Source organism: Perognathus longimembris, chromosome 2, assembly GCF_023159225.1.
Source record: "Perognathus longimembris pacificus isolate PPM17 chromosome 2, ASM2315922v1, whole genome shotgun sequence".
NCBI lineage: Eukaryota > Metazoa > Chordata > Mammalia > Rodentia > Heteromyidae > Perognathus > Perognathus longimembris.
The window spans coordinates 127,103,106-127,130,094 of record NC_063162.1 but is presented as its reverse complement, the minus strand read 5'-3'; the positions used below and the strand labels follow the sequence as shown (position 1 = coordinate 127,130,094).

The 26,989-nt window shown below is 36.3% G+C and overlaps 1 protein-coding gene and 1 long non-coding RNA gene across 6 annotated transcripts in view; both read right to left on the bottom strand.

Annotated features, from left to right (window-relative positions):
• St7 (suppression of tumorigenicity 7) overlaps nt 1–26,989 on the bottom strand; it is a 204,289-nt gene that overhangs the window by 160,662 nt on the left and 16,638 nt on the right. The window lies entirely within an intron of this gene.
• LOC125347061 lies at nt 19,333–21,530 on the bottom strand. The gene is made up of 3 exons (XR_007210094.1): nt 21,492–21,530; nt 20,863–20,867; nt 19,333–19,455 (listed from the first exon to the last, which is right to left on the bottom strand). It is a non-coding gene; the product is annotated as an uncharacterized LOC125347061 (long non-coding RNA).

Genomic DNA, 26,989 nt, shown 5'->3' with positions numbered 1-26,989 from the left:
ACAGAAAAAGTCATAAGTAGCGCTGCGGCCCAAGAGGCACAGTGCTAGCCTTGAGCAAAAAGAAGCCAGGGATAGTGTGTGCTCAGGCCCTAAGTCCAAGCCCAGGACTAGCAAAAAAAAAAATGAAAATACAAGTAATAATCAGTGGTTATTATCATTTAGAAAGATTCTCCTAAATGTCAAAGTTGAAATAAGTTAGTATGTTAAAATGATACAATTATAAAGTATGTAGAGAGGTACTCAACATATTTAAGGAAAAAAATCAAATTAAAGTCATAATAGACTACTACATGGCCACTAAGTTGCAAAAATTAAAATATCTAACAATAGCAAATGTTGATAGGTGTATAAAGCAATTAAATGACCATATGCTGCTGGCATATACATTATGAAAAATGATTACATAACTAAAAGTGTAATTGTTGAGAAAGAGAGATGAAAACATGGGGGCTAGGATGTAGCTTATTAGTAGAGCACTTGCGCATGTCTAAAGCCCTGGGTTCAATCCCCCAGACTAGAAAAAAAAAGTACTAATCAAGCTTGATACTGTCCAAAGTATGAGAAAAACAATCCTGAATTTTAAGTCTGAAATCCTTACAAAGAAATGGAAAAAAATTTTTGCTGCACTAGGACTGCAGACTATTCTATATTCATGCAACAAATACATTAATGTACATTATACATTACAGCAACTCATTATTATGACTTAATGATCTTCAAAATGGCAACATGCCTTAAATCAGGCATATTCAAATAATCGATATGTGGCAAATTATCAGTATGTTGCTGTTGATCTACTCACACATTTTTTGCTTAGTTAATAAATGTCCTCATGACTTTATATCACTTGCTCCTGCCATGAACAAAGACAAAAGTTGCTTTCTAACTTAATTTTGACACAGTAGTGTAAAAATTCTTAGCCTAAAAAATTGTATGGAACCTTGTATTAACCCATTGCATGCTACCATAAACCATACCAGATTTAAATTTGAAATATGCCAGGTATCTGCCAACTCTGGACATATATCTTAAACTAAATTTCTTTTATTCAAGAAACATATGGTAGCTCTGGTTTATTAAGTCACCAGTACTACTGAGGACCATAATGTGATATAAATTGTTTATTTTATATCTCCAACTACATTTCTTTAACTAAAGATTCTTATTTTTCCTTAACTAAGTACGCTGAAATATTCATTTATGTGACTAGTACATTGACATGGACATAATTTCAGGTGAATAAGTCTAAATTTTGGTGGTTTAAGCCATTTCTGCAACAGTGCTGTGACCACTTATTGATGCCTGCTCCAAGTGTGACCAGAAGTGACAAATACGCTTGGTGTTTTTTTCCAAATCTGATCCATTGTATTCAGCTCTCTTCTAAAAGATCCTGATGAGGAAACATCTAGTTTGCTACCAGTTAGTTTGTGATAGCCCCCTTTCTTTTTGTAGTCTTTTCCATGACTGGAAAAGATACTCCACTAACACTCCACTGATGCCCCTGGGTTAGCTTTCCCCTAATGCAGCTGTCCTGGCCCCAAAAGTTTAATTCCCCAACACCAAAAGTTCAATGAATTACTTGGATTGTAGATCATAGATAGATAAGCCCTGGTAATACATGGGAGAAACCATAATTTAAAACCATACAACTGGCAGCCAGAATCTCTGTATCTAGTTGCTCTCTCCTTCTGGCATGTGATTGCTGCCCTTCCTAAAGCACAAATTAAGCTATGTGTTCTTTTTTTTCCATTTATAATTATCTGAATCTGTGTTTAGTACGAATAAGTATAGTGAAATTGTTAGAATTTAGTATTCTAGCACCATAATAAATATTTCTAGCTAATATAGTTTGTGTTTTCTAGTTAAAACCATATTAATAAGAAGTATACTTGTTAGTGCTTTATACTCATTAAGAAAAAATGGAATGAAATACTCTTCAAAGAAATGACAATACAATTTATAGTTTAGTGTCCCATAAGTTTCATATTAGAAGGTTAAATAATATGTGAACAGAATTCAATGCAGTGACTATTATTAATGTTTAAAAAATACACATGACAAGTGACTTTTCTAGCTCAGAATCCATAACAACAATAAGTCCTATTCATATCCTGTGTAACTCCATGGGGATTCTATGTGGAAGGTTTCCATATATGGCAATTTTCCCTGATTGACTCCCCACAGATTAAACAGGATATGAACCTAGTCTACTGTAACAGTGAAAACAGCAAATCACTGAAAACTCACACATAACTTTGCTGAACAAACTATAGCCTGACAATTAAGGAAACTAATACTGAATTGAAAATGAGAAACCACTAGATATCTATTCCATGTTAGTACCAGTGAAATGAGCACTAAATATCCAAAAAGAAAAAGTTTTCGCTGAGTTTAAAATATTCCTTTGATTCTACAAATTGCAATGTCAACAAAAAACTCAAAACTTACATTGTCAGAAAGAATGATACAGTAAGGCAAATCAAAAGTAAATGGGCTTCACTTTCCCAGCATAAATGACTGTAACATATAATGATTTCTTCATATTAGTGACCTTAGCAGTCTGTGTTACTCTACAAATCTAAAGTCATATGATAATAATATTTTTCTTTTATATAGAATATTTGAGTATGGACTTAACAGTAAGTTTCTATAATGCACTTAAATATTTTGCTTTAAGTTAGAAGAAAACATCTAAAATCCAATGTAGCTTAATAATATAAAGAAGTTGTAAGAAATAGTTTTAAGAAAGAAAATGGCTGGTGTTTCTAAATTACCTAGATCAATGTAACAAATATGAATAAACAGGAAAAAAATACTAAACCATCAGACACACTAACAGCTTAAAAAGCAGTCTCTAACACAATTATTTAATAATAACTAGGTGCTTATTTGAAAAATGGTCCCATTGTGACAACCATTTTTGAATGACTACAATCATTATGCTCACCTCAAAATTGATTCACAGACATTATGCCAAAACATTCCAATTTAATTTCAACATGATATCAATGCTCAAGGAAGACCCTGAAATGCACATAAAAGTGTGGCTCCCTCAAACACAGCTGTTACATTCAATGTACATTATATAAAACTTTACTGCATAGCTTGAGGGTAGGCACAAGGGGGTGGGGAATAAGGGAGTAATGAAGGGGTGACATTAACCAAGAAGCATTGTATTCATAGCCTGACTTAAGGAACTGCAACCCCTTTGTCCAACTACTTAATAACTCAAGGAGGAGGAGGAGGAGGAGGAGGAGGAGGAGGAGGAGGAGGAGGAGGAGGAGGAGGAGGAGGAGGAGGAGGAGGAGGAGGAGGTGGTGGTGGTAGTGGTGGTGGTGGTGGTGGTGGTGGTGGTGGTGGTGGTGGTGGTGGTGGTGAAGAAAGAGAAAAGAGGAAAGAGGAGAAACAGGAGGAGGAGGAGGTGGTGGTAGAGGAGGAGAAAGAGGAAAAAGGAGGAGGGAGGAGGAGGGAGGGAGAGGAAGAGGAGGAGGCAGAGGAAGAGAAAAGAAGAAGGAAGAGGAGGAGAGGAAGAAGACCACAACTAAGTAGAATTCAATTATTTACATATACAAGTGTCGCTCTTTATTACTTTATCAAAGAGATACTTATTTAATTACTGTATTTGGAAACCTAATATTGCTAGCATATATTCATTTAACTATCTCTCTCAAAACTGGCTCAAAATTTGAAATAATTATGCTATTCTTGATAAAAGAATAACATGCCATCCATTAAAACTGAGAAGCGGGGGGAATGAGGGACGAGGTAACAAACAGTACAAGAAATGTATCCAATGCCTAACCTATGAAACTGTAACCTCTCTGTACATCACTTTGATAATAAAAATTTGAAAAAAAAACTGATAAGCTATCAGTTCCAACTAAATGCACTTATCATTAATGAGAATAAAATGAAATAAACAGCTGAACTTTTGGAGCCCAACACAGATAAATGACACTGAGCATGTACCTCAAATTCTACCTAACTAACCAATGTGACATGAGCACACTAAAGCTAGAGATGATACACCCATTTCCCCTAGGCCCAAGCAGATAAAACTTTCCAACTAGCTCTACTTTTGGTGGTATTTTGATGATCTTTCCCCTCCCACCCCAAACACACACACCTTCAAAGGTGCTCTAGATATTCTCTTTATTACATGAAAATAATGCCTTCAGAAAATAAATTATGCTGTTTTCTCCCAGGGATACCCTGTTTCAGCAAGTTACCTGTCTCAGCAGGTAAGGTACAGCTCTATTAGGCAGGTGCTTTTAGGGACTCATTAATGTATTAGACAAGCACAGAATTCCCACCCTACAGCCTTCAATGGAACCCTTGAGAAATGAAAATGTTAAACATAGAAGGGGAAGAAAAAGAGGAGTGAACCCATTCACTGCTCATTGAATAGATGCTCCTCATACTTATTCTTGTTACTTTTTGAGAAAGTAATCAGCACTACAAGGAGGGATATAACCAGAAGTCAGTAATTCAAACCAGTTTTCCTTACCCCATAAAAAAATAAAAGTTTTTTCTCCCTTCATCAGTTTACTGTGAAAATGGAAAAATAAACGTGTTTTCCTATTAAAATTTTCAAGAAGGAAATAGTTTTCAAAAAACTTGGTAGAATATAATTGATTTTAACCTATAAATTATCATTAAAGCAAATTAAGTACTTCAAATATGCATTTGATAACCATTTTCCTCAAAAACTTTACTGCTAGAACTTTCCTCTTAAACTAAACTTATTCTGAACCCAGAAAATAAAATAGCATTTCCTCAAGGCAAATGAAGAACATATCTGTATGTTCATTTTCAGACATGGGAAATAACAATAAAGAAAAGAAAAAGTTATACCTGAAGATGGTTACAAAGTTACAGAGCACGAGAGAGTCACTATACTTCCCACTTTGTGTTGATAAACACTATGAAACACTTCTGTTTCAAAAGAGGTCCAAACAGATTGTGGATAAGCTATACAACTATGCAGATTCAGGTCCACTAAGTTAGCTAGATGAAACGTGTACTATTTGGAAGAATGACTAAATAATGTTAAATACGTTGTGTAATTCTGATATGGTGATGAAATGTACTCATCCAGGTAAATCTTTTGTCAAAGGTTTTACTTTAAATTTGCATAGTTTTTGTTATTTTGACAGGATTTTAGTCAGTATCATTTCAGTAACACAAGAAATGTTGTAATGGGATACCCAGGCTACTGTAAAATTCCGATCCTACAAGTCTGGAAGATAAAGTCAAATTCATTCAATACTTGAAAATGAAAATATTCCTTCTCTTACAGGCAGAAGATAGGTAGGACATACAGTTTTAAAAAGCCATTAACAACATTAATCTATGAGGCAAAAAGTCAGAATGGTGGTTTAGCTTTTGGCAAAGGCTGAGGGGCGGGGGACGGAACAATATTGAGTGAGACGGGCCACAGAACTTTCTGAGGAAGTAAAAATGTTTTGCATTTTGATCTAATTAGTGGTTCCACAGGTGCAAACAGACAAAAAAGCAGAGCTGTACACATAAGATTTATGTATTTTACTATATGTAAATCATTTTACTGTACATAAATCAACTTAAAAAGTAAAAACAACTAATACAAGTAAAGCATTACAACCAACAGTCAAGGATAAGAAGCATCAAATATTTGGAAATAAACAACCTTACACAAGACCTACACTGCATTACACACAAGGCAAACAATGAAGACATTATTTCTTAAGTAGGTTCAGCAAGAGCACCATAGGTGGTTAGAAAGATTCCTACTAAACTAATGTGAATTTTGAATGTAACTTTTTCTACAAATTCTAAATACAGTTTTACACCCATAAAATAACCTCTAAATTTGAAAATCAAATCTCTCAGACATAAAAGCTACTTATCTTAAGTCTGAAAGTAGACAGGCTATCTATCTCCTTAGCTAAAGAAAGTAGTCCATCCCTACCCACTCACCCCATGACGAGCAAGGAATAGAATTACTTATCAAAAGCAAAGAAGTAAATACCAAAACCCTGCATGACAGTATTCTATCTTCTGAATGGCATTCTGTTCTGTTCAGTTATCTGGTAGCCATGGAGACAAGCAACAACCAGCAGTTTTCAAACATGCCATGTAGTGCATGGGTGATTTTATCAAAAGATAGGGTTTCATGATCAAGAAAAACTGTGTATCAGCTTGATAAAAACAGACCAGACAGTAGAACGATCCTTAGTTCAAGAATCCAGATTCCCCACATTGAATTTTAACTCCTATCTTCAGCTAAACAAAATAATGGGACTAATTTTTCTTTACTTATACAGTATAAATATTTGGTCCATACCTTGGCTCCTATATAAAATTCTGTGACTGACAGGAGAAACTGGAAGCAGCTCTCTTCTAGTTAATGATCTGTTCTATTTCATAGATGACATAAATTCCAAATGAATTACTAAGTGAATTTGATAATTATTTTAAGTTATTAATAAAAAATATAGTCACTTCATTGGAAAAATGCAGCCATTTCAGAGATAGGAAGCTTTCCACAACGAAACAATAGAAATAGCTCTTTTTAAAAACCAACTAAGAAACAAAACAAATAAGGATTAATAGCTCTCTTGACATGCTACCATTCTACAATAATCATCAGCTATGCAAACATCACACTGACACTTGAGATCACAAACTAAAGGTAAAATTACAATTCATATGAAATGCATTTCCTAAATACCCTGCCCCATTCCTCTTGTCCACTGTAAAGACAGTATAATGCCATGCTCTCAAGCTCTAAGGCCAGTAGGTCAAGTCCCTCCAGAAATTCTTATCTGTCATCTTTACCTAGAGATGATAAGCTTGTACAACTGCATGAGCAAATTACCTTATTCTATACCTAACATTAAATAATTCTCAATTAGGTTATCATTTTTTTAAAATATAAGTTTACGGTATCTACAACTGCTTAGCCCATTGCACACGGCCTGCTCTGCACCAAAGCAATTTCATTGTATAAGTTTTAAGACATACGATGATTTTGACAGTGATGCTAGTCAGGATGCTGAAACTGAACCCATTGTGAAAAACAATCCATCTTAAAAATAAAGGTATTTCATATTCTTTTTAAATCTACACGTAACATTCATGTGTTTTTGTGAAAATACAGAGAAAGGTGTGTAATATCTTTTTCTCTCCTTAGATGAAAAATGAAAGCTTTTTTCCTTTGATATAAACACTATCACATCTCAGATCCTCCCAGCATCTATTTTAAGGCCTAAGCACCATTATGAGGCCCCAACAATGGATCAGTGACAGTCATGATCACATCAATTATCATCATGTTTCAGGGAGGGTGCCTGGATCCTGTCTTATTGTCTCCTTCATGGAGGCCTGATAGGACCACATTGACATCCCTCGCCTTAAGAATGAAAAACCCAATTGAGTGAAGTCTCTTCACAAGACCAATTCCTCTAAAATTAAAGCTAAAACACAAATATTGTTAAAGACCTAAGGCAAAGTGATATGAACTCCAAGCCAATGAAACCATGACAGTGAGCAGATTTCTAAATAGCAGAAAAGTGGGATCCATTTACTTACATGAAGATTCAGTGCCAAACATGGCTGGCTCCAGAAGCTGCTTTTTAAAAAATTAGAAGGGAAAAAGGAGGGGTGGGGGTGGGGGAGAGCAAGGAAAGTGTGTGCGTGTGAGAGTGAAGAGATGAGCTGGCTACACAGCAGGGGTCATGAAGCCAGACAATGCAGTCCGAGCTGTGTCCAGCTGCCAGATTCTCCTCTTACGAGCTCCAGATTTCTCCCCTGTGAGTGAAAGGCAAGATCTCCTACAGTCCCCACCCCCCCCCCACCCCAATCGAAGAGCTGCTTTTGAAAATCCACTGGGCCAAGGAAGGCTAACGTGGCTCTCCTAGGATGCAGTGAGACAGGACCAGGTAGCAGCAGGGGCAGGACTGAAGGCAGCAGCAACAGCGGATACTGCAATCCTCAGCCCTGCTGTAGCAGTAAGACAATAGCGGGGCTTATGCATACGCTGGATGACGTCAGGGACACTGCACAGACTGACTGCGCTGCTTGAGCCACAGACTCCTAAGGCTGCAAGGGAGTAGCCAGATTCAAAGGGGAATTCCTTTGTCACAAAATGCACAAAACCGAAAAACACCTATAAGTTTCCCTCCTGTAGAGCTCTTCATCTTGTGATATGCATGGTAAGAGAGCTCAGAGAAATTTAAATATTGGCCTTATACCAACTAATCACAAAAATACACAAATCAGGATTCAGTGTTTTAATGTAGCAAATAGATCTTTGCAAGTGAATTAATAATATCCAAAACGAGAAAAATAATATACTTTTAAAAGTATTACCAGAAGAGGTCAAGATTATTTCCTTGTGGCAGACTGAGAGATCAAAGGATGTATATTCAATCACATATAGATGAAGAGATGTGTACTACTGCATACTTCTTGGAAATTTACACCACACAAAACGTATTAGTAATGTAATTGTATGCATGCAGACAACACTACTTGGCACACAGTGAGTGCTCAAATGTTAGAAATTCCATTATTAGTGATGTTGCAAGTATTCAAAAGTGAAAATACTGCTTTAGGAATATACTTATGAACATGTATTTCTCCTACATTATTTCTTATGTATTTTTCTTCATTTTGCCATTTGAGGATTTCATTGTTTCCAGAGTAACTTACAAGAGTTTAAGATGCCTTTAAGGCTCTGCTGACTACTTATTTGTGGGTAAGTAACCAACATATTTCTTTTTAATCTACCCCACAAACAAATGAGGATATTAACAACTTGTCTCTAGAGCCACTAGATAAATGTTACCTGATTGTTAGAAATCTGGTTTAAAAATACAGACAGACACACAGACACAGACACAGACACACACACACACACACACAGCCCTAATGCCCAGTCAGTGTGATCACACATATCTAATTCCAGCTATTCATGAAGCAGAAATCCAGAAGATCAAAGTTTGAGGCTACCCCAGGCAAAAAGTTAGTAGTCCTCATCGTAGCTAACAAGCCATTCATAGTGATCACACCTGTAATGCCAGCTACATGGGAGGCAAATGTAGGAAGATAGTAGTCCAAAGTCAATCCCATGCAAAAATGCAAGACTCTATCTAAAACATAACTAGGGCAAAAAAGGGATAGAGACATTATTCAAGTGACAGAGCACTTGCCTAAATGCCAAGTCCCCACATCACCAAACACTCAAATTCTTTTCTTTCTTGCCCCCTTTGCTTCTCTCTCTCCCCCTTTGCCCGCCCCCTCTCTGTCTGCAATACCTAACAAAACCAAAAATGAATTGAATGCTTTAAAAATATAAAATGTCCTTGAGCACAAAAAACACACCACTAAACAAGAGCATGAGACCTTAAGTTTAAGCTCCAGTGTGCATGCATGCGAGTGCGAGGACACACACACAAGGAAGAAAGACTGGAAGGCAGGAGGGAGGGAGAGAGGGGAGGAGGGAGGGAGGGAAGGAAGAAAAGTAGGAGGGAAGAAGTTTGGAAGTGAAGGAATGGTGGAAGGGCACAAGTGGGAGAGCCCCTCCTGCCTTGAGCACAAGGCTGAGTTCAATCCCTAGTACTAGCACACATCAAAGAAAAAAAAAATCACTGGAGGAGGGAATGAGGGGAGGAGGTAACAAACAGTACAAGACATGTACCCAAGGCCTAACGTATGAACCTGTAACCTCTCTGTACATTACTTTGACAATAAATAAGAAACAAAACTATTTTGGCCAGGCACTGATGATTCACACCCAATCCTAGCTATTCAGGAGGCTGATATCTGAAGATCATGGTTCAAAGGGGCCTAGGTAGGAAAGTCCATGAGACTCTTATCTTCAATTAACCAGCAAGGAGCTAGAACTACGGGTTTGGTTCAAGTGGTAGAATAACCAGCCATGAGCCAAAGTACAAGATCCTGGGCAGAAGTCTCAGTACTGGCACAAAAAATAAATGAATAAATAAATTTAAATAAATATTAGATGCATAAAACTGTCTGCAGGACCCCATAATACTACACTGTAAAAATCACATGTAGCTGGATGTTCAAGTGTCCTCTCTACCCATCTGTACTTGATACATACCTTTTTCTAGTAATTTCTTTTAATATGTACAATTTTTAAACAATAAACTGTGGTATAAATATGGTATTACAAATTACTATACCATCTGAAAATACCATTAATAGTTTTTCTTTTTATTTTCAGTAGATCTGTCTCATCTTTTTTTTAATCTCAGTCTGGCCTCAAACTCACAATCCTCCTATCTGAGCATCTTAAATGTTGGGATTATAAGTGTGTACCACCAACCTAGGCTGTTTTGTTACTTTAATGGCTGTATAGTAATCCTTTGTATGAATGCACCACAATTTATGCAAAGTAGCTTGACTTTCAGTTTCCTAAAATGTTGAACCACTATGAAGAAATTGTATGACTTTACTACAGAAGACAGAACAAATCTTCTGTTACAGAAAAGAATAACAACTGCTAACATTTGCCATTTGCTATGTGCTGGGCCCTATTCTGGGACTTCACATGGTTTATCTCATTTAATCTTGATATTAACCCTGTGAGGTAGACACCACTATTCTCCACATTTGACTGATGATTAAATAATTGTGTAAGGTAGTAAACATTATTCTAGGCTTCAAACCCAGGCAGTATGGCTCCAATCCAATGCTCTTATCCACTTTATTTTTATTTTTTAATGCTGCAAACGATCTATTTTGGAATGGGAGATACTGAAATCTCCCAAATAATAGATATGATTACCAGAATAAGAAAATGGTCCTTAAACTGGGCATGGTGGTGTACATTTGTAATCCCAGTTATTTAGGAGGCAAAAGCAGGAAGATTATGAGATTGAGGGCAGCCCAAGAAAAGTCAGAGATATCCTATACAGAAATAAAATACAAAATACAAAAATAAAAAAGGCCTGGAGATGTGGCTCAGAAGGTAGAGTGCTTGCCTAGTATGCATGCATGAGACCAGGAAAGGTATTTTCTAAAGGAAGCAGTGATCTGTATGTAATAAGTGCTTTACCAACTCACTTAGATGGCTCCTTTACTTAGCTCACACATGAGGGTGTGTAAATGTGCCTGAATATGTATTTTCCTGTAGGACTCTGTATTTTCAGCACAGCTTTCTAAGAATAAGTAAACAGCTATAATATTTTGTTCAAGTGTTCTATTATTTTTTGCCAGACCTGGGGCTTGGACTCATGGCCTGAGCACTGTCCCTGGCTTCCTTTTTGCTCAAAGCTAGCACTCTACCTCTTGAGCCACAGCGCCACTTCCAGCTTTTTCTGTTTATGTGTTGCTGAGGAATCAAAACCAGGGCTTCATGCATGCAAGGCAAGCACTCTACCACTAAGCCATATTCCCAGCCCTCAATTCATCTATTTTATAGACAGCTTTAAGAGAATCAGTATGCTAAAAACATTAGGCAACTGATTCTCCAAAAACACTGGGCATAAATCACATTGTCTGACTACAGTGAAGCTTCTGTAACCAGGAGGCCCTAGATATCTACACACTTTAGGAAAGCTTGATTCCCATTACTGTAGACCCATCATTGACAACACAAATTTTAATATGTTGCCTAAGGAAAATGCAATGAAAAGAATGATGAAAGGACTGATCTGAGGTCCCTCAAAAATCCCCTCTCCAAAATAAAAACGTCAATAATACATTTTTTTAAAGTCATGAAATACATTCCAAAACCAAAGAAATCTTTGTATCCATTCTGTCTAATTCTCCTCACTTGTAACCTTGCCATCCCATTCATAAAGATAAGATACACTTCAGACAAAATTACCAATAAAAGAAAAAGCAATACTCAAATAATTTAGGCAAAGTAATTATAATAAAATTAGATACCTATTGATAAAGATAAGCAGCTTAGGGGAAAGTAATACTTACTTCTAAAGGAAACCCCATTTGGCCAGATGCAATGGCTCATCCCTGAAACCCTACCACTCAGGAGGCTGTGAAACACAGGTCAAAGCCAGCCTGAGCAGAAAAGTATGAGATTTTCATCACCAATGAACCAGCAAAAAACAAAGTGGAACTGTGATTCAAGTGGTATAGCCCTAGCCTTGAGCGAAAAAGCTAAGGGACAATGCCCAGGTCCTGAGTTCAAGTTTCCTTGCCAATAAGGAAGGGAGGGAGGGAGGGAGGGAGGGAGGGAGGGAGAAAAAAGCAAAACCACATAGGTAATACTGAAACTACCCAAAGAACCATGGACTCTATGGTCTCCCTCATAGGGAATAATTAGCACAGGTTTAGGCTGTCACAGCAGAGGATCACAAGAGCCTAATTGCTATGCCCTTATGAATGCATAAGATGATGCTAAGTGAAATGAACTCCAGGTTATGGAAACGACTGTTATATCACTGTTGTTATTACTTCAACATGCCATGTGAAACCGTAGCTTCTATTGTTAATGATTCTTTTGTATCCCCTTCCTGTGGTTGTACCCGCACTATCACTGTATCTAATCTGAGTACATTGGAAACTGTATATACTGGTATTAGAGCTAGGGAAGTGAAAGGGAATATCAAAATTGAGAGACAAAGGACAAAAAGACAAACGACTCCAAAAGCAATACTTGCAAAACCATTTGGTGTAAACCAACTGAACAACTCATGGGGGAGAGGGAAAGGTGGGGGGGAAATGAGGGAGGAGGTAACAAACAGTACAAGAAATGTACTCAAGGCCTAACATATGAAACTGTAACTTCTCTGTACTTCACTTTGACAATAAATAGAAAAAAATAAAAATAAAAATACTGAAATTATGAAGAATGGAATCTTGTGACAAACAGGAACATTTGATACCTTTCTTTTTTACAGTAACTATTATTTTTTCCTTCTTTATTGTCAAAGTGAAGTACAGAGGGGTTACAGTTTCATATGTAAGGCAAATACATTATTTATCCAACTTGTTACCTCCTCCCTCATTTTCCCCCATCTCCCTCCTCCCCAGTTCCCTCCCCCCCTCATGAGTTGTACACATGGTTTACACCAATTGGTTTTGTAAATATTGCTTTTGTAATGATTTGTCTTTTTATCCTTTGTCTCTCGATTTTGGTATTCCCTTTCTTTTCCCTAGTTCCAATACATGTATATACAGTATATGGGGTACTAAGATCAGTTACAGTAATGGCAGGGGTAAAACCACAGGAAGGGAATACGAGACAACAAAAGGTACAGTTTCACATGGTGTGTTGAAATTAACTACAGCAATGATATACCACTTATTTCCATAACATGGAGTTCATTTCACTTAGAATTATCTTATGTGTTCATTCGGGCATAGCTATCTACTACATTGTTGGTGGGAATGCAAACTTGTTCAACCCCTCTGGAAAGCAGTGTGGAGGTTCCTAAGAAGGCTAAACATAGAGCTCCCCTATGACCCAGCAGCTCCACTTTTGGGCATCTACCCAAAAGATTACAAGCAAGACCACACAAAAGCCACCACTGACTATTGTTGAAGCATCAAATATCAGCTTTCTATTGGAAAATATCCCCTTCCATGCTGTGGTGATGCCATTAGTACAAGACAGGTCATACTGAATTGTGCTTCCAGCATAACAAATTTTCTAATCCCAAATCATTCACTCTCTGAGGAACTGAAGACATAACTTGCTCTCCTTAAAGTTTACAAACCAAAGAAACCTGTATTTTCAAATATGTAAATGTTTGTAAAATCACTATAGAAAACATACTCAGTGTCCGACTAAATCAGACAACTGATTGAATGTATCTATTTAGGGTAAAAACTTAAATGTATATTCTCTCTACAGCACACACAACAATTTTTGAAAGTGTGATAACTGGGTTTCTACTTCCTTTGTTCTCATATAAATTTTATTTTCTTAGCATTTCTCTTGATATCCATTTAAGAGGATTTTAAAATAGCTAAAAATATTATATATACATCAAGTATACTTAAAAACAACAGAGGTTTTAATGACAATATGTAAGCAAAGGAAAATGAGAAAATGCTTCTGCTATTTGAAATGAAAATGTAGAAATTTATCATTAAAAGCATGCTTTTAAGAAGGCTCATCCAGTAGAATTTTATGTATTTAACTGTGTTTCATTGGCCTATCAAGTGTGTTATTTCCAACTTCAGCATAGTACCATACATACATCATATGGGTAAAGCTAATCATCCCCAAAAGATTTGTTCTATAGTATCTTAAAATTTTTTTAAAGCAAATATAATTTTGTGTGTGTACTGTGTGTGTTCTGTGTCTATTTTCTTTTCCTCATAAGATTAGTATTCTAGAATCTTTGTCCAGAGTTTGGAAATAAACTGTATTCCCTATGTATTTGATTCTGTGTACAACATAACCTGAACTCAGATGTTTGTACTTTAAACCTTATTGCCCGAAGGGTTTTTGATAAACATGGACTGGTTATTGGCTGTAGTTTAAGTCCATATGAGTATATGACCCACACTGAAATAGAAGAAAGAACAAGGGTATGTCTGAAAAGAAAAAAAAAATCCCTTTATATTTTTACCCTAATTTAATTATAACCCACCTATAGCAAATTTAGGCATAGAAAGGAATATATTGACATATTTTTAAATACATACAAACCAACATAATTTTAAGTATAAATTCAATTATATTTTAAGTAATTCTATATAGCCTAAATATATTTTAAATTTAATTTTACCTGTAGAATCCATAATGAAGCATTTCCCAAAGTTCAACTCTACAACTCATGAACTGAAATGGCTCCCTGAACAGCCAAACTGCCCTGAGGGAGCCTCCCGCTGCATGACATTACACACCCACACACTTCTGCTTATCTCCACTCCAGCAGCAAACATTGTGGCTCTCCCCTCTATAACTGTTGTTCTAACGCCATCCTTAGACAATTCTCTCAAAAAAAAAAAAAAAAGAAAGAAAGAAAGAAAGAAAAGAAAAGAGAAATTCTGTCTCTCATTGGTTCCCATTTCACTACTGTATTGCTTGGTTAAAATTATGAGGAAAAGAATTGTCATATTTCTATAAGTGAGAAGAACATATGATATTTCACCTTAGTTCCTAGTATCATAAAGCCATATAATGTGAAAGGAATGTTAAATTTTATCATTATGTATATTCATTTCAAAGCATATTATACACATTTGATCTATGTGAAACACATTTGATGACCTACCTCACTGAATAAAGTAAAAGAACAATCTTTTAAAACATGTATTTGACCTAAGACCAATCACTTAATTAATCCAGTCCTGAGAATTCAGAATTATAAAATAAGAAGTGAGGCTATTAGTTGTTTAGAATGGCTTTTTTGTAATATTAACAAGCCAACAATACTATAAAATATGATTATTAATTTTAACACAATACTAAAATATGTAGTATAAAAATCTAAAATTCTGGGTTCAATGTTATCACTTAACAGATCTTCCAAATTGTTTTATAAAATACATGAGAAGTATCATTTCATTCAGTTTTACAGTCAATACTTCATCATTATTAGCAAAGACCATGACATCATCAATCTGTAACACTCAAAAACTCTAATTCTCATCTATATCACCTGGTAAGGAGGCCCATCTCACTTCTCTGTATGCCTCAGGCTAGGATAGACATTGGGAAACCTTTCTTGAATTATAAATATTTTATACAACTTATTCCTGATAAGTAAGACATACAATCAGTTAAAACATCAACACTGTGATTCTTTTAAAACAGTGAGCTTGGGGCTGGGGATATGGCCTAGTGGCAAGAGTGCTTGATTCATATACATGAGGCCCTGGGTTCAATTCCCCAGCACCACATAAACAGGAAGTGGCCAGAAGTGGCGCCGTTGCTCAATGCTCAAGTGGCAGAGTGCTAGTCTTGAGCAAAAAAAAGCTAGGGACAGTGCTCAGGCCCTGAGTCCAAGCCCCAGGACTGGCCAAAAAAAAACAAAAAAAAAACAAAACAGTGAGCTCAAGATACTTGAAAATTAGTAAATTTCACAAAATTAAAAAAGCATGTGAAGACACTGCCATTATCAAATTTAACATGAAATAAGATTTTTGTCTTTCACAGGTACTATTGGCATGAATTTTTAAAGTTTTTAACTCATTATTAAAGTAGTATTTTAATAGTTCATTTTATTCCTTTATATTTGATAATTCCATTTAAGTCACAGATGTTTTGAAAAATGTATATTGTTAACAGAATAAAAATATAATGAAGACTCTAAGGTAGACAGATGGGGGATGGGGGGAAGGGAGGTAACCCAGAGCTATAAATGCCCATCCTGTGTTTCTGTATTTCAGAAATGATAATGTAGGATTTCCCTTCCAGTCTCAATTCTCACCTTCCTCACCAATGTAGCAGAGTTAACCCCAAATGCCTTAAGGTTATGCAAACTCCCACTTGTTCCTGCATCTAAAACACAGTTGACCTGAGATAGTTCATCTTCTTCCCATTGCAGCCTTCATAAGGCCTCAGTATTTCCTCTTCAGGGTATGTCATTCTGCACTCTTTGTTTACAGAGCCTCCAATGGCATCTCTCAAGATGTGAGAAGACATCATTGCTAAAAGGGATTCTCTAGTGAGCCCAACTCCTCCTCCATACTCAAAACATTTAAGCTATCACAGATAAGCATCAAGCACCAATCAGGTAACGAAGAAGCCTTATGAAATGAGGAGTTACCCCTACTATTAACCTTAATACCACGACCATTGCTATAAATTTTCTATGTCAGGAAAGCAACACGAAGTTAAGAATCATGCTCAGATAAAAGATCTACTTTGCCAAGTTGCCTATCTTCAGAAAAGGGCTCTTTCTGTCCAGAGAAAAGCCAAGGCTTTCAATGACTGCAAAGTACATACATTTTGCTTTGGCTTGGTTTGGGCTGTACTGGGGATTGAACTCAAGACTTCTCACTCACAAGGCAAGTATTCACCCCTTTGAGTCATGTTGCCATTTACTAATTTGTTTTGCAGATAGGACCTCAAGCTTTGGACTATGCTCTTCCTACTTCCACTGCCCAAGTAAATTGGGATTACAGGAATATACAACCAGGCCTGTTTACAACCATTCCAAGTGTAGACTCATCCAGTAGCGGGACGTCTCATACAGGCCTCAAAGGAACTAAAAAATCACATCTAGAAGGGAAGAAAAATAACTTTTATAAGATAAAGAATGTACTATCCTATCCCAACTCCTAACATTTTTACTCCATCAGAAAATAATTGTCTTTAAATATATATATTAGTTCTTAAGAGTAATTAATAAAAACACATATTAATTAATCTTAGTGTAAAATTTAAGAGTTTTGAGTAACATGGCTTAAGTTACTAAAATACCTAGTAAAAATGTGAAAGATTGGCTGGACGCTGGTTGCTCATGCCTGTAATCCTATCTTAGTGATAGAGCATTAGTCTTGGACAGTGCTGGACTAAGTAAAAGATCAAGATTTTCATTCTAGCCAGTCAGAAGGCTGAGATCTGAGGATCTGTTGAATGTCAGCCAGTCTGTGAGACTCTTAGCTCCAATAAACTTGCAGAAAAAGGTAAAGGTGGCGCTCAAGTGGTAAAGCTCTAGCTTTGAGCACAAAGAAGCTCAAGGACAGAACCTAGGCTCTGAGTTCAAGCCCCAGGATCAGGAAAAAAAAAAAAAAAGATTTTCATTCTAGAAACATGCCTCTAACAATAAATATACTTAAAATTTGTTTATACTCAGACCATAAAAGCCATTTTATTTACATTTAAATTAATGTCTTTGTGGTATGATCAGAATAAAAGAAATACAAGTTTCTACAAGAAACAGGAAGCTAATGTTGCTACACATATCCTTCTGTAGAAAAATTTCTTTAGAAAACCACAGACCTTTTGTGGTTTGGGTCTGTTCATTGGTTGATAAAATGAACTCCTGGAAAATAAACAAAGTAAGTCATGAAAATAGTCATGAATGAACTGCTGTAAGTTGTTCCAAAGACAAAAAGGAATGGAGAAATTCTTCAAGAAAAACAGTAGTATTAAGCAAGCATTCATGTAAGTAAACAAGGTCACAAGTTTCCATGGCACTCCAAAACATGAATCATTCTTGCTATTTTATAACAAGGGTTAGAAAATTCTTTCTACAAAAATCCATATGGTAAACATTTTAGATTTGTAGTACCATCAGATCTCTATCATAGTATAACTCTGCTATTCTAATACAAAAGTAGTCATAACAAAACACGTACAGCTGAGTGTAGCTATGTGTTCCATTAAAACTTTATTGGGGCTGGGGATATGGCCTAGTGGCAAGAGTGCCTGCCTCATATACATGAGGCCCTGGGTTCGATTCCCCAACACCACATATACAGAAAATGGCCAGAAGTGGCGCTGTGGCTCAAGTGGCAGAGTGCTAGCCTTGAGCAAAAAGAAGCCAGGGACAGTGCTCAGGCCCAGAGTCCAAGCCTTAGGACTGGCCAAAAAAAAAAAAAAAACTTTATTGACTCTAACAATGAATTTCTTAAAATTTTCACACCAGAAAGTACAATTCTTTTGAATTTTCTTAAGCAATGTTTTAAAAAGCTTCCATTAGCTTGTAAAAACATGTATCTTGATAGTTTTTGTTCTATAATCTTTACTGTTGCTGATTTGAACATTCTCTGAAAGAAGTATGATCTTCAATTAGGTTTTTGCCATTGTCAAGACTCAGAAAATTACAGGGTTCCAGCAACTGTCTGATGATACATCAGAGTTGAGAACTCAACTTTCATCCCAGTTAAATCCTAGTGATACCATAAGATTTCCTAGTCTTGATAATCCATACTACCATGTCCATTTCTTATCAGGTAAGACAGTGAATCAGCTTCCAAGATATCCTCAACTATCTTTCACAGAACAAAATCATTTCCAACCCATATATACATATATATGTATGTGTATGTAGTTATGGAAATGGTATGTAGACAATGGTATACAAATACTGATGTGGGAAGATATCTGCAAGTCATTATTGGAGGGGGAAAAATAATACTGATATCATTGTGGAGTTTTAAAACAACAGACAGTAGAAAAAACAGAAGGAATATTATGATGTATGCTACAAGACTGATGATGCTTAAGGACATATGATATACAAAACTGCTAGTCACCAAATATTCCATGAATATTTTATACCTGCAGGAATCAAACTTATAGAGAACAGAATGGTGGTTCCCAGAGGCTGGGAAGGAGGGCAGAAAAAAATGAGAAATTATTGTTATATGAGTATGAGATTTCAATTTTGCAAAATAAAAGTTTTGAAGACTGGTTATAGGGCAATGTGAATATACTTAAAATTACTAAACTACTTTGAAATGACTGAAAGGATAAATTTCATATACATTTGCTACATTAAAAAGTTAAAGAAAATTTTAATTTAAATAATTTAAAAAATTATGTTACTGCTAATATGTCTGACATAATACTCACTAGTAATTGAATCACTGATGTTTTACCTTTCTACTTTATATTCTTCACTGTTGTAAAAGTAGCACAAGCCCACTATAAGAATCAGTATTAATTTTTTTTTAAGTACTTTGTTTGATTTGTGAAGTGTAAAGGCTGTAAACTCTAGAAGCTAAGCTACCAGTACATCTTGATATTCACTAAGGCTAAATGCCACAACCAAGGACTATATAATCAGAGCCAGGATAACAACCTAAAAAGAATTATAAAAGTTTGGTAAAATTCAGGAATATTTCTGTTTTTAAACTGATTAAGAAATTATGCAAAATTTGTATAAATTTTCATTGTAAATAAAGACACGATAAAATATAAAGAAAAAATAAAGATTATATGCTTAGCAATGCTTGTTGCATGCATAAATGGACAAACACATAGAAAACTTGTTAAATCTCAGAAAACATAGAAATCATCCAGAAAATGCAAATACGTTACACTACAACACTTGATGGCAGACTCTCTAAAGCAGAGGGTAATAAGTAGGAAAGTTAGCAGCTGATATTTTAAATAAGAGAGTGATGCACTTATAATAACATTCTTCCTTTGAAGGCAATCTTATATCCATTAAAGTATGGACACTCCTTTAAAAATGTACTCTGACTCTACTTATAAATCAACCATGCAAAAGACACTAGTACTAAAGTACTAAAATTATGGCAAGATCATATTTTAGAGATTTCTTTGAATAGCTCTGTGTTGCATAAACATGAAATATGGGTCACTATGAGGCTAACACGGACACAATAGTAAGATGACCTTACAGATAGAAAATTATAAGGACTTTGTATTATTTATTGTCAAGTAAGCTATCACTCCTGACTTTCTTAAATAATAGAACATCTCTGAAATGTTTGTACTTAGGATGCATATAATTACACCAAACAAGATGCATTAGCTCTTTGCATGTTAAGATGCCTAGTGATAGAAGATCTTTAAGCTATAACACTCCATAGTCTCTCAATTCCATTAATATTTTTTCCCAGGACTGTTTTTGTCTTTCTTAGAAGAAAGATGCTTTACATACTTTTCATGACTATAATTTATTTTTAAAATTGATGTCTGAGAATTCAGCTGCATACTGTCTCTTAAAACCATTGTGTGGGGGCTGGGGATATGGCCTAGTGGCAAGAGTGCCTGCCTCGGATACACGAGGCCCTGGGTTCGATTCCCCAGCACCACATATACAGAAAACGGCCAGAAGCAGCGCTGTGGCTCAAGTGGCAGAGTGCTAGCCTTGAGTGGGAAGAAGCCAGGGACAGTGCTCAGGCCCTGAGACCAAGGCCCAGGACTGGCCAAAAAAAAAACATTGTGTGAGTCATTGTTTCCATAGGTTACTGGCACATAGGGGACAGTATGATATTCAAAGAAGAAACTGAACCTCATAGGGCCTATTAGCATGTCATTAAAATTTGACACAAGACTCTTCATGAAAACTCGATTTTAAATACCAATAGGAACAGGAAATATGAAGACAGAGAAGAAAACAGCATATGCAAGAAATCACTGGAAGGAAAGTATATTGAAACTTAGGCAAGACTTAGGACCAACAGCCTTTAGGTTTTCCTACTTTGTAAGATGATAATTAGATTTTAGACTCATATGACAACATCAAAAACTTATTCCCCATATCGAAGATAAAAGTGGAAGTTTAAGCTATTGTAACTTACAAGAAATACACTTCAGTAAAATCACACTAAACAAGACCTGCCCTGGTATTCCATTAAGAATGTAAAAGATGGGCTGGGGATATGGCCTAGTGGCAAGAGTGCTCGCCTTGTACACATGAGGCTCTGGGTTCAATTCCCCAGCACCACATATACAGAAAATGGCCAGAAGTGGCGCTGTGGCTCAAGTGGCAGAGTGCTAGCCTTGAGCAAAAAGAAGTCAGGGACAGTGCTCAGGCCCTGAGTCCAAGCCCCAGGACAGGCCAAAAAAAAAAAAAAAAAAAGAATGTAAAAGATGCTAGGAATGTGTATGTTTCTCGCCTTAAAAAAGTATACACTGGGGCTGGAGATATGGCCTAGTGGCAAGAGTGCTCACCACGTATACATAAAGCCCTGGGTTCGATTCCCCAGCACCACATATACAGAAAATGGCCAGAAGTGGCGCTGTGGCTCAAGTGGCAGAATGCTAGCCTTGAGCAAAAAGAAGCCAGGGGCAGTGCTCAGACTCTAAGACAAAGCCCCAGGACTGGCCAAAAAAAAAAGTATACACTGTAGATGGATTATATCATAACAAACAAAATACAGTGGCCAGTGAGATTCCAGGCATTATGCAGCAGTAACCATGCTTCAAAATTGACTCAGGAAGAAAAACATAAAATGTTCCAGTTCCCCACACACTATTTGCAGCACTTGAGCATATTCTTCCCTAAAGAAGTACAGATTACACTGTCAAAAATATTGCATTCTACCCTATTTTTGAAAGATAAACTATGTTTTGAGTTAGTTCTATAAACGTTATAAAAATTGGGTACTATTTTTTAATGATACTAAATTATACTAAAGCGTTCACGGATATTTTATTTATTTTTAATTTTATTGTAAAGGTAATGTATAGAGGAGTTACAGTTACATGAGTCAGGAAGTCAATACATTACCTTTTGAACAGTGTCACCTCCTCCCTCATTCTCTCCCAGTTTTTCCCCTCTAACTTTCCTCCTCCCCAACTTGTAGCTGTATAATTCATTTCCAACATAGTGTCTAGTAGCTTTAACTGCTGAAATTAGTTCAACCTTTTTCGCACCATTTCTGTGCTTCCCCTTTCCCTTCCCAAATCAGATAAACTTACATACAAGACAAAGGGTACAGTAATCAGCAAAGGGACTAAACCAAAGAAAAAAGGAAACAATAAAATAAATGAAAAGAACCACAACTAGCATAATAAAATAAAACCTCTGAGCTCCATTTCTTGGAGTTCATTTTGATTAGCATCACTTTATATGATCAGTTATGCACATAGCTAGTGAGCCCTTGTGATCCTCTCCTAAGAATATCCTCCTTTGTTCTTGCTGAGTGAATGTTTAGATTGCTGTTTAATCATGTCCAGGTGTGAATATTTGTCTTTTACTATCCACTGGGTTTACTTGTAGATCTATAGGCACATTCTAGTTATTACAAATGAGGGAAACCACACAGCTTATGTTTCTTTGGGTCTGGCTTACTTCACTTACTTCTTTTGCAAGTCTTTCCATTTCCTTAGGAATGGGACAGTGTCATTCTTTCTGATGGAAGCATAGGATTTCATTGTGTATATCTACCACATTTTCTTGATTTGTCCACTAAGGAGCATCTGGGTTGATTCCCTATCCTGGCTTTGGTAAACAATGTTGCAATGAACATGTTTGTGCTAGTGGCTTTAGTTTAGCCTGGTTTTGGTCAATTGGATAGATGACCTAAGGGATTGCTGGGTCATAGGAAGTACTATATTTAGTCTTCACAGATTTTTTTGTTCTTTTTTGGCCAGACCTGGGCCTTGGACTCAGGGCCTGAGCACTATCCCTTGCTTCTTTTTGCTCAGGGCTCTGCCACTTGGGCCATAGCACCACTTCTGGCCATTTTCTATGTGGTGATGGGGAATTGAATCCAGAGCCTCATGTATATGAGGCAAACACTCTTGCCACTAGGCCATATTCCCAGGCCTTCACAGATATTTTGAAACACCAGATATAAAAGCATAAATACACTAAATGTTAAATACAACGTAATATAAAACTGTGTGTTTTGTTTCTGTAGTCAAAAACCTATTTCTGGATATTTGGAAATGGAGTTCCTAGAGATAAATTGGCCTTTTAGGTCATTTTTATCCCACAGCACAGAAGAACTCTACAGTCCCCTAGACCAATATAAAGAATGAGAAGGAGTTTACTAACAAGACCACATTAAAGCCACCAGCACAACTATGTTCATCGCAGCACAATCTGCCATCGCTAAAATATGGAACCAACCCAGATGCCCCTAGGTAGGTGAAAGGATCAAGAAAATGTGGTACATAAACATAATGGAATTCTATGCCTCTGTCAGAAAGAATGACACTGCCCCATTCATAAGGAAATGGAAGGACTTGGAAAAATTATGCTAAGTGAAGTGACCCAGACCCAAAGAAACATAGACTTTGTGCTTTCTCTCATTGGTAATAATTAGTACACATCTAGGATAATCATAGCAGAAGATCACAACAGCTCAATAGCTATGTATATATGAACATATAAGATGATGGATGCTAAGTGAAATCAACTCCAAGTTATGGAAATAAGTGGTTTAGCATTGTCATTATTTTCAATGTACCATGTGAAATTGTGCCATTTTCTTTTTATCTTTCTTCCCCAGGGTTTTACCTCACTGTTTTACCTCAGGGTTTTAGTCACTGTTACTGATTTTGGTACCCTGGGTTTTGTGTATATGTTTATTGGAACTAGAGAAGGGAAGGGGAACATCAAAATGAAGAGGCAAAGGGCAAAAGGTGAACCAATGCAACAATAATACTTACAAAACTAACTGCTGTAATCCAACTGCACAACTCATGTTGGGGAGGGAAATGGGGAGAGGGAAGGAGGGAGAAAAATGAGGGAGGATATAACAAGTTTGATTTTTAAAAATGTACTCACTGCCTTATATATGAAACTGTAACCCCTCTGTATATCACTTTTGACAATAATTTTTTTTTAAAAAAATAGTGTAAGAAGGTATAAAGCTTTGGAATGTGTAGGCAATGCCTATGGACTGGGGCATTTTACTAATACGTAGTTTCAGTATTAAAGAGTACATATATCTGCATAAATTAATAAAATAATAAGCTGGGCATGCTATTTGTACCTGAAATCCTAAGTACTAGAGAGTCAGAGGTTGGAAACGTCATAATTTGAGGCCATATTTAACAGAAAGGTTCATGATATGTTTATCTCTACCAATAAAAAACTTAAGTGCAGCCAGGTGCTAGTAATGCTAGCTACTCCAGAGGTTGAGATGTGAAGATTGCAGTTCGAAGCCAGCCCAGGTAGCAAAGTTCATGAGGCTCATCTCCAATAAACTACTCAGAAATAGCCAGAAGTCACACTGGGGCTCAAGTGGTAGAACACCAGCCTTGAGCAAAAGAAGCTCAAGACAGCACCCAGGTCTAAATTCAAGCCCCAGAACCAGCAAAAAAAGAATTTAAAGAAAGGCTAGGTGCCATCCCATGATAAAGAAAGCATAAGTAGGAGGATCATGGTGTACACCAGCCTGTGAAAAAAGTAGGAAATAATGAAACAAAAAAGAACTGGAAGTGTAGCTCAAATGGCATAGCATTTGTATAAAAAGTACAAATCAAAACCCAGTAGAGGCCCCTCTCAAAATACTATAACATTAGAAATCATCCTAGGAATGCTTGTTTATTACATTTTCAGTGAAAGTAATGATTTTAAAAGAAAATAAAGATAAGAACTAATATTTACTAAGTATTTTATATGTGTTAGACACTGAAATGCTACGATAGAAACTTTCATACATGGGTTAATCACAATCATTTTCTCCACCTTTGCCATAAAGCCATGATGGGCTCTATGTTACAAGGCATAAAAAGTAGTCACTTAAGAGTTCCTCTCTATTTTATAGGTTTCTACCTTGACAAGTTTTATGAAGTATCTATGGATTTTTCATTTGTTTTCAATAATAGCCTAACCTTTTTCTGGATAGTTGGAGAGTAAGATATTTTTGATCATTTCTCTCTAGAGACTCTCTCACGATGAAATTAAAAAAATTCTGAGCCAAGTGGATAATACAAAGCAAGGTCAAAGAACATTCAGCTATCTATCTATCTAGATCTCTAATTATAATTGTCCAAGAAATATTTTCAGAACATAATTTAACAATTTTTTACAAAATATCCAAAAGATATTTTGTACCTAGATCAAGTTCTTCTGTCCCATACGTGTGTGTATGTGTGTGTGTGTGTGTGTGTGTGTGTGTGTACAGAGAGAGAGACAGAGACAGACAGACAATACAGTTGGCACTTGTGAATGTAAAGGAACAAAATTTGCTTTATGATATTATGTTACTTATTTGTGGATTTTATTTCAATCAATGATTCACAGTGAAAGTATTCCTCCTTTAACACACACACACACACACACGTGCATACTTAAGGAAGTTAACAGTAACTCTATATTGGTGATTAACTTGAAACAGATTACATAGAAAATGTATAGAAACTTGAAATCATAAATTATTAGATCTTGAGGCTGGGAATATGGACTAGTGGCAAGAGTGCTTGCCTCATATACATGAAGCCCTGGGTTCGATTCCTCAGCACCACATACATAGAAAAAGGCCAGAAGTAGCACTGTGGCTCAAGTGGCAGAGTGCCTTGAGCAAAAATAAGCCAAGGACAGTGCTCAGGCACCGAGTTCAAGCCCCAGGACTGTCAAAAATTAAATATATTTATATGCTCTTAACTCCTGAAATTACATAAGCAAAGGAGGTTTCCATGTACTTTTATTGTATCTTGTCTTTAGACATAATAGATATGATTATAATGTGCTAGAACAAGGTAAATATCTTGTCATTACCATGATTCTGGAAGGGGAGAATAAGAAAAATAGTCACTTTCCTCCTTTTTAATATACTCCCTGTGCTGACATTAATGAAATTATTAATCTATCCACCAGAATCACCTCCCCCACAAAAGTAGCAGTAACACTAGACTGTCCAAAATTGTGTCTAGAAAAGTAGCAGTAACACTAGACTGTCCAAAATTGTGTCTAGTTGTAACAGTGAGTTATAAAGGGCATACCTTTTTCCAAGTTTGGCCTTAAATAATCTCGAAGGCGGGTAGGTTCTGTTAACAGCTAACATGGTATGCTTCTGAAATGATTACCTGACCCTGCAATTTTATACCCTTACTACTAACAGTCTCTTCTATATTTCCCCTAGACATAATCCTCTCATCCAGCTTATTTAGCAAGTAAAAAGTTTATTTCTAGACAAACAAGACATCTGAGCACCAGATCCTAACAGAAAGTTGCAGGGAAACCACTCAACTGCACTTAGCATTAATGGTTTCCTTTTTCAGTTTTTTTGAAAGTAGACTATAAATGGGGAAACATACTCTACAAATACACCTACCTCCATAATACAAGTAGTTTGATTCATTTGTCTTCTAAAATGGAACACTTCCACATGTAGGCACTGTTTGGGTAAAGTTTCAGCTATCATAAGACCTTTTCCTCCCCACCCCCCCACCCCCACCATTTGCACTAGACAGCATTTCAGTCATTATAGGACTTTTAAGCAGTTTCACTACTCCTGCTCTGATGTAATAAACCAATATCAATAGCTTCTGTGTTTTCCAGCATCAACTTTAAAATATTATATTAATTGCTTGGGGAGGAAAAGAAGTCTTAGATTCATACCACCACAAGCTACAGCAGAAAACCTCCTCAGAACCAGAGCTTTGAAGAATGTCTTTCAGAGGATGATTTTTTTTCTTTCCAGTAAATAGATAATGCTTTGAATTCTATGTTTT